The sequence below is a fragment of the Zosterops lateralis genome, assembly GCF_965231275.1.
Source record: "Zosterops lateralis genome assembly, chromosome: 5".
NCBI lineage: Eukaryota > Metazoa > Chordata > Aves > Passeriformes > Zosteropidae > Zosterops > Zosterops lateralis.
The window spans coordinates 14,794,630-14,806,100 of NC_139766.1; positions in this window are offsets into that span (position 1 = coordinate 14,794,630).

An 11,471-nucleotide genomic window follows, 5' to 3' on the forward strand; every position below is an offset into this window, starting at 1 on the left:
AATGATCAGCTATTTGCACCCTAAACTTGCTTTGAAGAGTAGTACTATCCAATGTGAAACAGAAATGGTACCATATGCCTGCTGTGGGCAATAAAACCAGCTCCATCTTCAATGATAAAAACACAGTAAACCCACTTAACTAAATGTATTTCTGAACTGCACATATTGCAGACAGTCCTTACTATAGGCTGCATATCCTACAAAATATCAAGAGAGAGAAGACACCTTCACCTTTGCAGACTATTCTGGATTTCACATAGGAGCTGTATTTTTGTCTTAAATTTTCTCTATGTTGTTCTGCATTCTCTAGTTGTCTTGTTTTTTCTGGGCTTGATTTTGCAGAGAAAGTAGAGTTTATTCTTTCTATATCGTTCCTTTCTTTTCGCACCAAGCTTTACTTTCTTGAGAATTTGTTTTTGTTAGTTTTTGTGGCTTTTTTAAACACTGTTTACTTGGGGTGTGTTTTTCCTTTGGACTGTTCTTCCCCCTCCTCAATTACATCTTTTTTCTTTCATGCTGTTTTTCTTTGCTCTGGCTTTCCATTTCATTCCCTTGCTAGTATGTTTGTTTTTCAGATTCTGCAGCTTCTTTAGGCTATGACTTCTATCAGCTGCTGGCACTGAGAGGAATGATGTACAATGGACGGCTCCTCCGGGATTACTGTTTCAATGCACGGAGAATGCACCAAGGACTCAGGCAGACCTAATCATACTGCACAGTTTGATTGCAGTGTGATTACCCCTGCAAGAAGGGTTGTTTTCTTTCTCCCACCACAGAGAGCTAGGTAGTCAGCAGTGAATAAGAGAAAATTTGAATGACATCAGACAATTGAAATACTTTCTAAATAATGGATCCACATCCTGGCTATACAAACTAGGAATGTATTCCTATTGTTGTTGAACTCCTCAGGAGCTATACAGAGTCCTCAGAAAGGCCCTTTCACATGGGAACAGATGTGCAAAAGAAAGCATTTATAGGAAATTAACTTTTCCCCCCCAGAGTTCTAGAGAGATGTAAAATGGCAGCATGGGAACGTGCACCATAGTAACTGTTCTAACTCAGAAATGTGCTTTATATAAATACACTCAGAAGAACAGATGCTTAGAGATGCACAGGTTATGTCTTATCCTTATTTTAGCACAAAGCAAGCTGAGATCCCTACCTCCTTCTAGGAAAACTCAAGTTAAGAGGGGAAAAAAGTACTGTTAAGAAAAAGTTGTTTATTTTATCTGCAAAGATTTCTTTTAGGAGTGGTTTTATGTTGAACTTCAACTGCACATGCATGTTTAGACCTTGAGTCTTCAGCCTCAACCCAGTGATAAAGCACCATGCAAGAAATAAGGAGGCACAGATAACTCCTTATCATCTATCAGCACCAGTGACAGATGCCTTGGGCTGCTGCACTTCCCTGAGAAGTGGGGAGAGGAAGGCAGCAAGAAGGGAGGAAGGTGCTGGTAGGATGAGAGTAACCTTGGTAAGGCCATATTGTTACTCACAGTGGGAGAATAGTCCAGTAGCTAGTGAAGTAGTACATAATCTAAGATATGTGATTGCAATTCTCTATTCCATTACCCACTGTTGCAGTAGTGATGGGAAAACCACAAGATTCTGTTTTTATGGCAATATTTGGGTGCTTGACTGCTACAAATTTCAAGGGAAATGAAACATATAAATATTTTTCCAATGTCTCAAACTCAGTATCAAACCTTTCCACTTTGCTGCTCTACCTCCTCCTACAGGTACTTGGGAATGAATGTGTCAGGGAGACCTCGTGGAGCTGCTCAGCATGCAGCTGGTGGAGACTGTGTTCAGCATTTAGGTGTCTTGTAGAAAGTACAGCTATGTGTGTAGTTACCAGGCACGAGCATGTAGGCATGTCCTTAGCACCAAGCTCTCCCCAGACATCCTCCCACACACCTTGTCTTGCTGATGGGCACACTTTGACCAGGTACAATCTACCTAGCAAATGCCACCTGCCTTCAGCAGAAGATTTCTGGGGTATTCCAGGAAGAATTTCAGGCTATTTATTCCATCTGCCTGGTATAAGTCAAATCATCCTGTGTGGATTCCTGCATAAAAGGAGCTGATAGTGCCAGTAAGACATGCTGGGGACTGTCATTACTGCCTCTGCTGTACCTTGTATCACAGTGTGCATGTAGAGAGCACTGATCTCCCAACTGCAGTTTATAGAAAGGTCACTCACAGCACAAAGCAGTGTAAGTGCTTGGATCATCTGGTTTTGAAGCCTTTCACACCTAAAAGCATATATGCAGGCTATGCAGCCAAGCAGCCTGAGGGAAAGCCAAGGATTTTTGTCACTAATAAATTTGTGGGCAACTGAAGTAATACCCAACTCTTACTTCATCTGGCTCCTGTCTCACAAATGTCATAGTTTCTGAGGGGAGACAGGAGCAGCCCTGACAGTTTTTGTGAAGAAACTTCATGAGATTGCTCATCAGGCTTACCATCCAGTACAGGAGAGAGGCTGGTTAGGGGAGCTGATGGGACATATCCCATAAAAGACAAAAGGAGAGAGGCAGGGCTATGCAGGATGCTAAGGTGAGAGGTCAAGTCTGCATCCTCCCTGGCACAGGAAGGGCAGTGGCAGTCCGTGAGGATTGCTCCTGCTGAAGGCCTGCAAGGTGACAGGGGGACCATGTTGATGGCCCAGGGACAGAGGTCACTGTCAGAATGAGACAGAAGAGCCATTCACACCTTCTACATTGCTCTTTTCTCCCCATCCCATGGAAGCAACATTATCTTGGCGATGTCAGTGATTTATTGTGAGATTTGGAGCAGAGGGGGTTGTCACAAATTTAACATTTGACATCGTTGTGGCTTTTACTGGAACAAGGAGTTTGTAAAGAAAAAGCACAACTGTTTTCAATGTAGGAGCTATGGCAAATTAGGAAACAGAGTGAGACACAGATAAAACTTATATGACAAATAAATGGGTATTTCTATGGGAGTGTTCAAAAGAATTTTCTTTGCAAACAAGATAATCTTAAAATGACCATGCTGGGTCTTAAATAAAATAAATACCAATAAAATTTACAATTTATTTGTGAAAATACAAGTATTTTATGCTTTTTCATAAACACTGCAAGCACAAAAAAATGAGAGTTCATTCCTTTTCTGAGTATTTTATTACTTTTCTAGAACACCCAGGTTATTTCCTCATTTTGTTTAAGACCTTTCATCATGTCTTTATCTAATCTCAGAACCACATGGGATCCTACTTCTACTAATCTATCTTATGTGTTTAGTGAAAGCTGATGGCAAGATAGGGAGGAGAGCTCATAAATTTAATGAAAAGTAATGATCAAAATATTTAGTGCACCATTTGGAGTGAAAAATAAAGGGTGCAATTTAAAATGCTTCACTAAGATTTTGTATGCTGTTGACTAGATAATGTATACATAATTATATACATTATCTTATTGGCCACCAGAGCAGCAATTTGCCACATTGATGCTATTCAGGTGTTTCAGCAAGATCCTGAAATCACAAACTACAAGACAACCCTGAACAGCATTTGTTACAAGATACTCCTTCAACATGAGACTGCACATACTGATTTCTTTTTAAATGGATTTGGGTTGCCTCTGGTTGTACAAAGAGATTGATTCCTATGAAGTGAGAGAGCTCTGTTTTATCGCTTTCTAAGATTGACATGACAACATGACAGACGTGGCTTCATATGAACACATTGCTTATTAGATTATGAGCAAAGCTGAAAGCTGTCATGTGCAGAACATATCTCCTCTCTAAAAGAAAACCTGGCTGTGCTGGGAAGCAGCAAGAGAAAACTAAGAGAGATTCCTGGGTATGTGCCACAGGAGTGATTCTAGGTGAGGGTTTTCCTCACTCACTGTTGTGTTTGTCCATATTCTGTCTTAGTTTTATCTAGATCTTTGTCATATTTTTTTCAGTCAAAAGTTTCAAAAATCTGCTTAAGTTAGTGAGGATAATTTGTCCCTTAGATAGTTAAAAAGGCTTAATATTGTACAGGACAAAGATGTTTGCAAGTCAGCTCCCTGTCTTTGGAGGGAAGCTGGAACTCTATGGAGGACATATTTATTTCATGACAAAACCCAGGAATTAGCCAATTAATTCAAAAAATTAGCCATTCAGATAAGCAGCTGAGCAGAAAACAATTTAGTGCTAGATAAAAAGAAATCTGCAGAAAGTCAATTACCTTTTACTGGAACTGAAAGTAGCAGCCCTGGCAGGTGTTTCCATTCCCATGGGACCTGAGGCCAGGGCTCTGCTGCACTGTCTGCACCGCTGCCCCCAGCCTGGGGACAACTTTATCCCACTCCTCAGCAGAATGGAGCTCCCATTCTAATTACCTGGCACCAGAGAATGCCTGGCATTACCTTTTCTTCTAGATTACATTTTTGGGCATAACACCTAAAGCCAATTGAGAAGCAGTTAAAGGCATATCTACATGAACATGTCAGTGCCATCTAATTGAGTTAATTAACTGAAGCACTGTGTCACTCTGATGTGGCTGTTTTGCATCTAGATCCAGAGCTCACAAGCTTGCAGTTATTTATGATCTCTGCATCCCACTCCACTCTGAAGTTGGGTATCATTAGTCTGAGCCAAAGATTGTTTCTGCATCTTACTTAAGTTAGTTTTTCTATTATTTATTTACCTCACTAAAGTTCAAATCCTCATGAACATACATTCTCATTATTGTTCTGTCCTTGTAAAAAAACCTTCACCAAGATCTCTCTGCTGCTTGTAGATTGTATACAGGACTCCTGAGTGTTGAATAACTGATCAGCTGGTTTCTGAGCTTACTCTGGAGTGAGTGACTAATAGCAGAGCCACTGTTGCACATAACTAATGGGAGTGAGAGCCTTCCTCTGGGTCTCATCTGCACTCCTATATAGTTTACCCTTGTTGCCATCAGTATGTTTGAAATGGGATTTTATTTCTGTGACTTCAATACTGTCAAACTCACCTCTAACATGGCCACTGACATAACCTTTGAATAACTAGTTCTGAGAAATACAGATGGGACCATTCACTAAATACTCCCTTATTTTCTCTGAGTGTTTGTTATTCATAGCTATTTTCTGAATAATCTGGATGAATAACATTAGAGCTATAGACTGCTCACGAGCCATCCACTCACACTATCAATGTTCATTACTCCTGTTATGTGACTTGGCTGCCAAAGTTTCTGCCCTTTGATTTTTAAACAGAAGAATAACTGAAAATGCAGTGAAAATTCATAGTAAGCATAATTTTTACTAAAATTCATTATTTCAAAATGTGCATTTCAGATACCTGAGAATACCTGTGGTGTCCTCTGAAAGGATTTACACTCTGCTTGGCCTTCCTAGAGACTTTACAATGGCAATCCCACCAGGTTTACCACTCAGTGGAGGTTTTTCCCTTCCTTGAGGTCTGAAGATATTTCTTGATGTGAGGCAGCTAAGAAATTGTTAGAGATATATATTAGCAGCATGCATACAACTCTCTCTGCAAATAAAGAAAAACTTTTGTACTCTCAAGCTCCTCTGCTTCTTTCTTCTCAGTCCATTAATCTAATAAAATATGTTGTCTCTCCTTAGAAACCCTACTCACTTTCTGAGGGAACAGAAGGAAGTCAGGGTATTTGCATATTGAACAGAATAGAAATTGTTGCATGATGCTCCCCAAAGAGCAGATGAAAATAGGAGCATTTATTTGCAGCTGCCAGTGGAACAGAGAGATATGAAACTTTGTTAGTATTTTGCCAGAAACTGGAAACCAGTGGGGAGCAAGAGCCCTGAGGGCTCTTCCTGACACATGGAGCAGATGAATGGAGGAGGTAATACAATTAGAGAAGCCATGAAATGTTTGGAAATGCCAAGAACTAGCAGGCATGCTAGTCAGGTCACTGCTCCAGACTACCAAATACCCTGGAGAAAAGGAAATGACAAATTCTGGGAGTAGAGATAAGCTGCAAGAAAGCTGTAGGGTTCTAGGGTTTTTCCAATTCAATGTGTTTCCAATGACATAGAATCAGAGTACCCATGAAGATGTAACCAAAACTGTCATCAGGAAAGTAATCACTTCAATTAAAAATCTGCATCAGACTCTGAATTTGAAGGGGTTAAAAAGGAAAGGGGTCTGGTTCCAACCACTTAGAGCAAGAAGAAAACTGAGAGTGTGTGAAAAAGTGGCTCAGAAATGCATCCTTGGCAGTTAGAATTGATTTGATACTGAAAGTGTATTTTCCCTGTGATGTGGTAAGAAGCAGAGGGGTAAGGAGGACGGAAATTAGATAAAATCTGGATGCTTTAAGAAATATGAATATGCTATGGCAAGCCAGGACCATAACTTGTTAGCTGTACAGAGCAGTACCTGCCCAAAGGAGGGATGTGAAAGCTCTTTGTGCTGTGACACTGGCAGCCTGTGGCTCAGCACTGATGGCAGGGTTGCTTCTGTTGCTCACATGCCCCTTCCTCTTTTTCAGCCAACACTATAGTCAGAGACTGCTCCTCAATTTCCATGCAATCCTCCCAGCATTACCCTTCACTGCTGCAGGAGCAGTGTCCCTCTGTCAACTGAAAAATTAATCATTAAAACAAATTAATTTTGAGCTGGGTGACCAACTGTCCACACTTTTGCTGTAATCACATGCAATACAGGAGGTTTTAAAGAAACTTCTCCATCTTGTTTTTGAGATATGACAATCTATTCATTGTAGAAAGGTTTGTCTTACTGCCTGGGAAACTGACATAGGACTTTATGAGCTGATTTCTACTCCAAACCAAGGACCTTGTTTCTCTCAGGCTTGTCTCAGCTGAAAAATATGGCATATTTCAGTTTGTATCTACTGAAATTTGATGGCAGCCTTAGAGATGCCAGTGTAAAGACTGTCTAAATACAGCTTTAATATAGCTTCGTGTTGCCATCTAAATGATCTTAAAAGAAAATGGTACATTTACAAGCAAAACCTGAATGGAAAAGATGTGCAGAAAAATGCTCAGTGATGTTGTCACGACAACAATAAAAGTCAATAGATTACCACTTAAAAGCATCTGTAATTTGAAGCTTTTCCTGGGAACAAAATGAAAGATGCCTATTTTGACATGTGATGAGTTTGTAAGAGTGAAGTGTGTTCCCTTTCTGGAAGAAACTACCATATTTTAAAAAAATTATGTTGATAAAATTGAAGACTAAAAGTATCAAGGGATGCATTGCACCACAACTAAAGGAGTCACATCCCTAGCAATTAGACTGAAATTAAATAGTTTATAAGTGTTCTAGAAATGCAAATTCCCATATAAACCTGAAAGTTTTCATGGAGAACTGCCACTGAATACATTATAAATAAGTAAAAGCATTATTCTGGAACTAAGTAGTTCAGAATTCTTCAAGATATGTTTATAAAAAATTGTAGAGGTTTTAATCAGCCAAAAATATTCAAGTTACTTAGCAATCTGATATCAGATAAACATGGAAAGCAGAAAGTGATTTTAGCCAGAACTCTCTTGCAATGAAGATTGTGCAGGAGACAGACCTTGCGTCTCACAAAGGATTTTGTAGTTTTCAATCTTGACTTGGTTTTGAATCTAAATGAAATAAAATAAAATATAGAAAGGAAAACACACACAAAAAATCATATCAGTTTTTTAAAAAACCATTTCCATTTGCTTTTATCTGTTATATTTTTCCTCTTTGCTTCATGAATAATCTCTCTCCCCCATCCTTGGCTATGTCTGTCTTAAATCCTGGCTATTTATTTTCTCCTCCTAATCTCTTTATTTAACTGCTCACTCTTCAATTGCTCTTCTTGCTCCACTGAGACATTTTTGTCAAAGCTCTTAAAGACTTTTATATGCCTTGTTCCATCACCAGCTCTCCATTCTCATTCTCCAAAGTCTGCCAGCTATTTTGAACCTGTCAACTGCACCTTTCTTTTCCAAAGCTTGTGCTCTCTTCCCTTTGCCTGCTTCTAAGACCTGCCTTATAGCAAAGTCCTCTGTGGTTAGAGCAAGTTCTCTTTCCTTCTCTTGCCGTCTACAACCAATCTCTCCGTCTGAACCACAAATATAATTGTCACATTACATTGACTCATTACCCCAATTGTTCTAATAAAGTCTCTTGTGTCCAGCTAGACCAACAGCGATGACTTATCTTTGTATCCAGCAACATATTGATGGATTCAAGGATAATCCAGCCTGTGGTACAGTTTTCACAGCAACAAAATGGAGGAGACCTACCACAATACAGTGCAAAATTCACTTCCTGCCACCACAGTTTTCCAAAGACACTTTTTGTTCTAAAGTTGTTAATCAAGAATTTTCAGGTTGTGGATGAATGGAAAATTATACAAGGATATGAGGACATCTTGTCAGTTTTGCTTGGAATCCTCTGGATACTGTGATATAGCCAAGAGTTCCAGCACAACACTCTTAGAACCTAAATTCACAAATTGGAGAGAAAAAGGAATATAAAAAGAAGATACTTATCTACAGTCACACAGCAGCCCTGTAGCAGATTTCTTTACAGCCTGCCGGAGTCCTGAACTACTGACTCATACACAAGGAATAGTTCTGTATGCATTGATTAATGTATTGTCCTACCAACTCTATACAAAGCTAAGGAGAATTTAAAAAAAGTAATTTTAAGCTTCCATAATCCATTGCTGAAAGCATTCTTGGAAATAAACCCTTTGTTTTAGCATTTACTTTATGCCACAGCTCCTTCAGGGGCAGATTTGTAAAAATGCCCAGGCATCTAATGTTGTTGACAGATTTCCAATTACATTTCTAAGACAGAATGTGTATAAATTCCATCATGCAGATCTCTGCAGCATTTAGGACTGACATTAATTTCCTTTGCTGCAGTTTTAAATTTTTCAGTGTTATTTTTTTAAACTTTGTCTATTTATTTTTTGTTCCAAATATTTTGTAAATCTTGAGAGAAAAATAGTCTTATGACATTGAATTGAGTTTTCAGAGTCTGAGAAAACTTGAGACAAAATAAGTACATTGGGCCCTTCCTTATCAGGAGAAAGGCATCTCAGGCCACAAAAGTAAGACCGATAATCTGAGGACTGAGGTGCATACTCAACTGCTGTGCCAGGGCTCCAGAGTGATGAGTTCCCTAAATTGGAGATGTAGGTGATCAAAAATTATGAACAGGTCCTTAGTTCACTTGCTGTAGAGTGTTTGTCTGCAATTTTCTGCCATGGTGCATTATGTGTGGTTGTTCTGCCTTTTAAGCAAAGGCATTTTGGCTCCACTGTGTCAAAGCTCAGTGCTGTGCTGTGCTACCTAGTGGTCCAGATTTTCAGTCCTAATTGCTAAGAGCTGTATGGCCCAAAGGAAGTATCTTGGCTCTCCAGAGAACTGAGAATGCAGTGCCTTCAAACAAAGGTGCCTCTGGTTTACGTCGTGCTGGTGTTAGCTTCCCCAGGGACTCAGCAAGCTGGAACAAGTGCAGCTGCCTAGCCTGTCAATGGCATTGTAAGGTTTATGCCTTATACGAGATGCTGGGAAAAGGTATATTCTATGAAACCTTCAGATGAAAGCTTCTTCAGGAATGCAGGGAATGATGATGAGTATTCCTGCCCCCATTGGACCCAGTGCTGGTTTGGTGATGTGTGTGTGCCTCAAGGAGGAAAGGCTGTGCTGTGCCCCTTTGCATAGCTGGCTGAAGGTAGCAGGGAAAAGCAGCTTTTAATGGGGCTGTGTTGACACTCAGTGAACAATCTAAATGAACTGATCATCTCTTGCCTGTGCAGGGAGGAAAAGGGAAAGTAATTAACTCCAAGCCCAAACCCATGCTGTTGTTTTCATGGTGGCAGCATTGGCAATGTATCTGTGCTGCTCATTTAGACCAAGAAGCAGCAGTCTCCTTCCATGTCCTAACTGGGCACTTAAGCAGTGAGGATTGAATTAAACAGTGTCACACAAACACTGCTGCTCACAGCATCAGATGGCTTTGATGTAGACGATACAGGAAGCAGCGGCTCTCCGTGGTGAGCTGATACACAGGGAAAGTGAAATCTGTAGAAATGGGATTCAATTGTGGGAACTTTGTGGGTGTTAAATGAACCTGATTTGGAGGACTGCCAAGGGAGGAGATGCAGGAAAATCTGATGAGAGATACCAGGCATGAGAGTAAATTGTGTTTCGGAGGTTGGTGAAAAAGCTAAAATTAAACCATTATCAAAGAAAAGCCTTGGACAGTTTGTTTTAAAACAGAGTTAATGGCGAGAGCCTACAGAAAACCTAATTAAAAGAGAAAAGAAAACAAATGGAGTTTAGGACTGATGCAGTGCATTCAGAAACAGTTTTATATGTGGATTTTCTCCTGTTCCCTGCTGTATTTCTGTGACTAAAAGAGCCATTATGGTGGGGCTCATTAAAAAAGGTTTGTATCTATGTAAGAGTAAGGTGTTTTGCATAGGGCTGCAACATGAAGCCTCATTGCTATTTTTTGTCATGAGAAAGGTAGAAAACAGACTTTTATCTTGGAGATGATTCTGAAGAAAAGGTACCTTAGAGATCCTTAGAGCTTTGCATCCTAGGACTGCAGCAAGATCAGAGCTGCCAAAAAAAATGGAACAAACTGTAACCACTACAACTGCCTTGAGATGGAACACTACAACTGCCTTTTCCTAAGCTGTGTGATGATGTGTGGGAGTTACACCATGTAAGTTAACCTGTTTGTACTCTGGGTGTTTATATCTTTACACACCATCGTGACCTATTTTTTTATCTGAATAAGAGAGGTTGGCATTTTTAAGTTGTGATTTAGCTGGCCTAGTTAGATATTTACCTTAGGATGACATGAATCACACCCTGAACGTGTTTGTCTCCACTGACTTGTTGAAGGAATCTAGAGAAATAGTGTGGTGTAACTACATTTACATTCGATCAGATTTAACACGTTGCTGTGAATCACCTGGAAGGGAGATTTACTTTGAATTTGAGATAGTTTCTCTTCTGACTTCCTCAGAAATACAAGTCCTGGAGAGAAGCAAGGATTGCTTTTCCTTACCGCTGTGCTTTTCACTTTCTATGCTCAGTGGGGGTTGAAACAGTTTCCAGAAAAAGGTTAGCCAAAATTTGAGACTTCTTATGAGTTTCTCAGCTGCCTAGAAATACCTCTTGTCTGCTAAAACATGCCTGTCTTCCAGTCCTAGCCCTGTGTAAGTCTTCCCTGCAACTTATGAGTTGACAAATTCAGCCTTATACAACTGTCATCCACCCTGTACCAGTCTGGGCCACCAATGCTGTGGATACCTCATCTTCAGCTCTCTGCTGTCATTTTGGTAAGGGTTGGATTCAGAGAGCCACTGAGCCTACATCTGCAGGAACACTGGGCCTGGAAAAGGCATGAAGGCACCAGCATTGGTCCCTCCACACCCTTCTAATGTGGGCCAACAATGGTGCTGGGCACCTCAGCCTCAGCTTCCAACTGTTATTAGGATTAGCATTTGGGTTTAGGGAGCC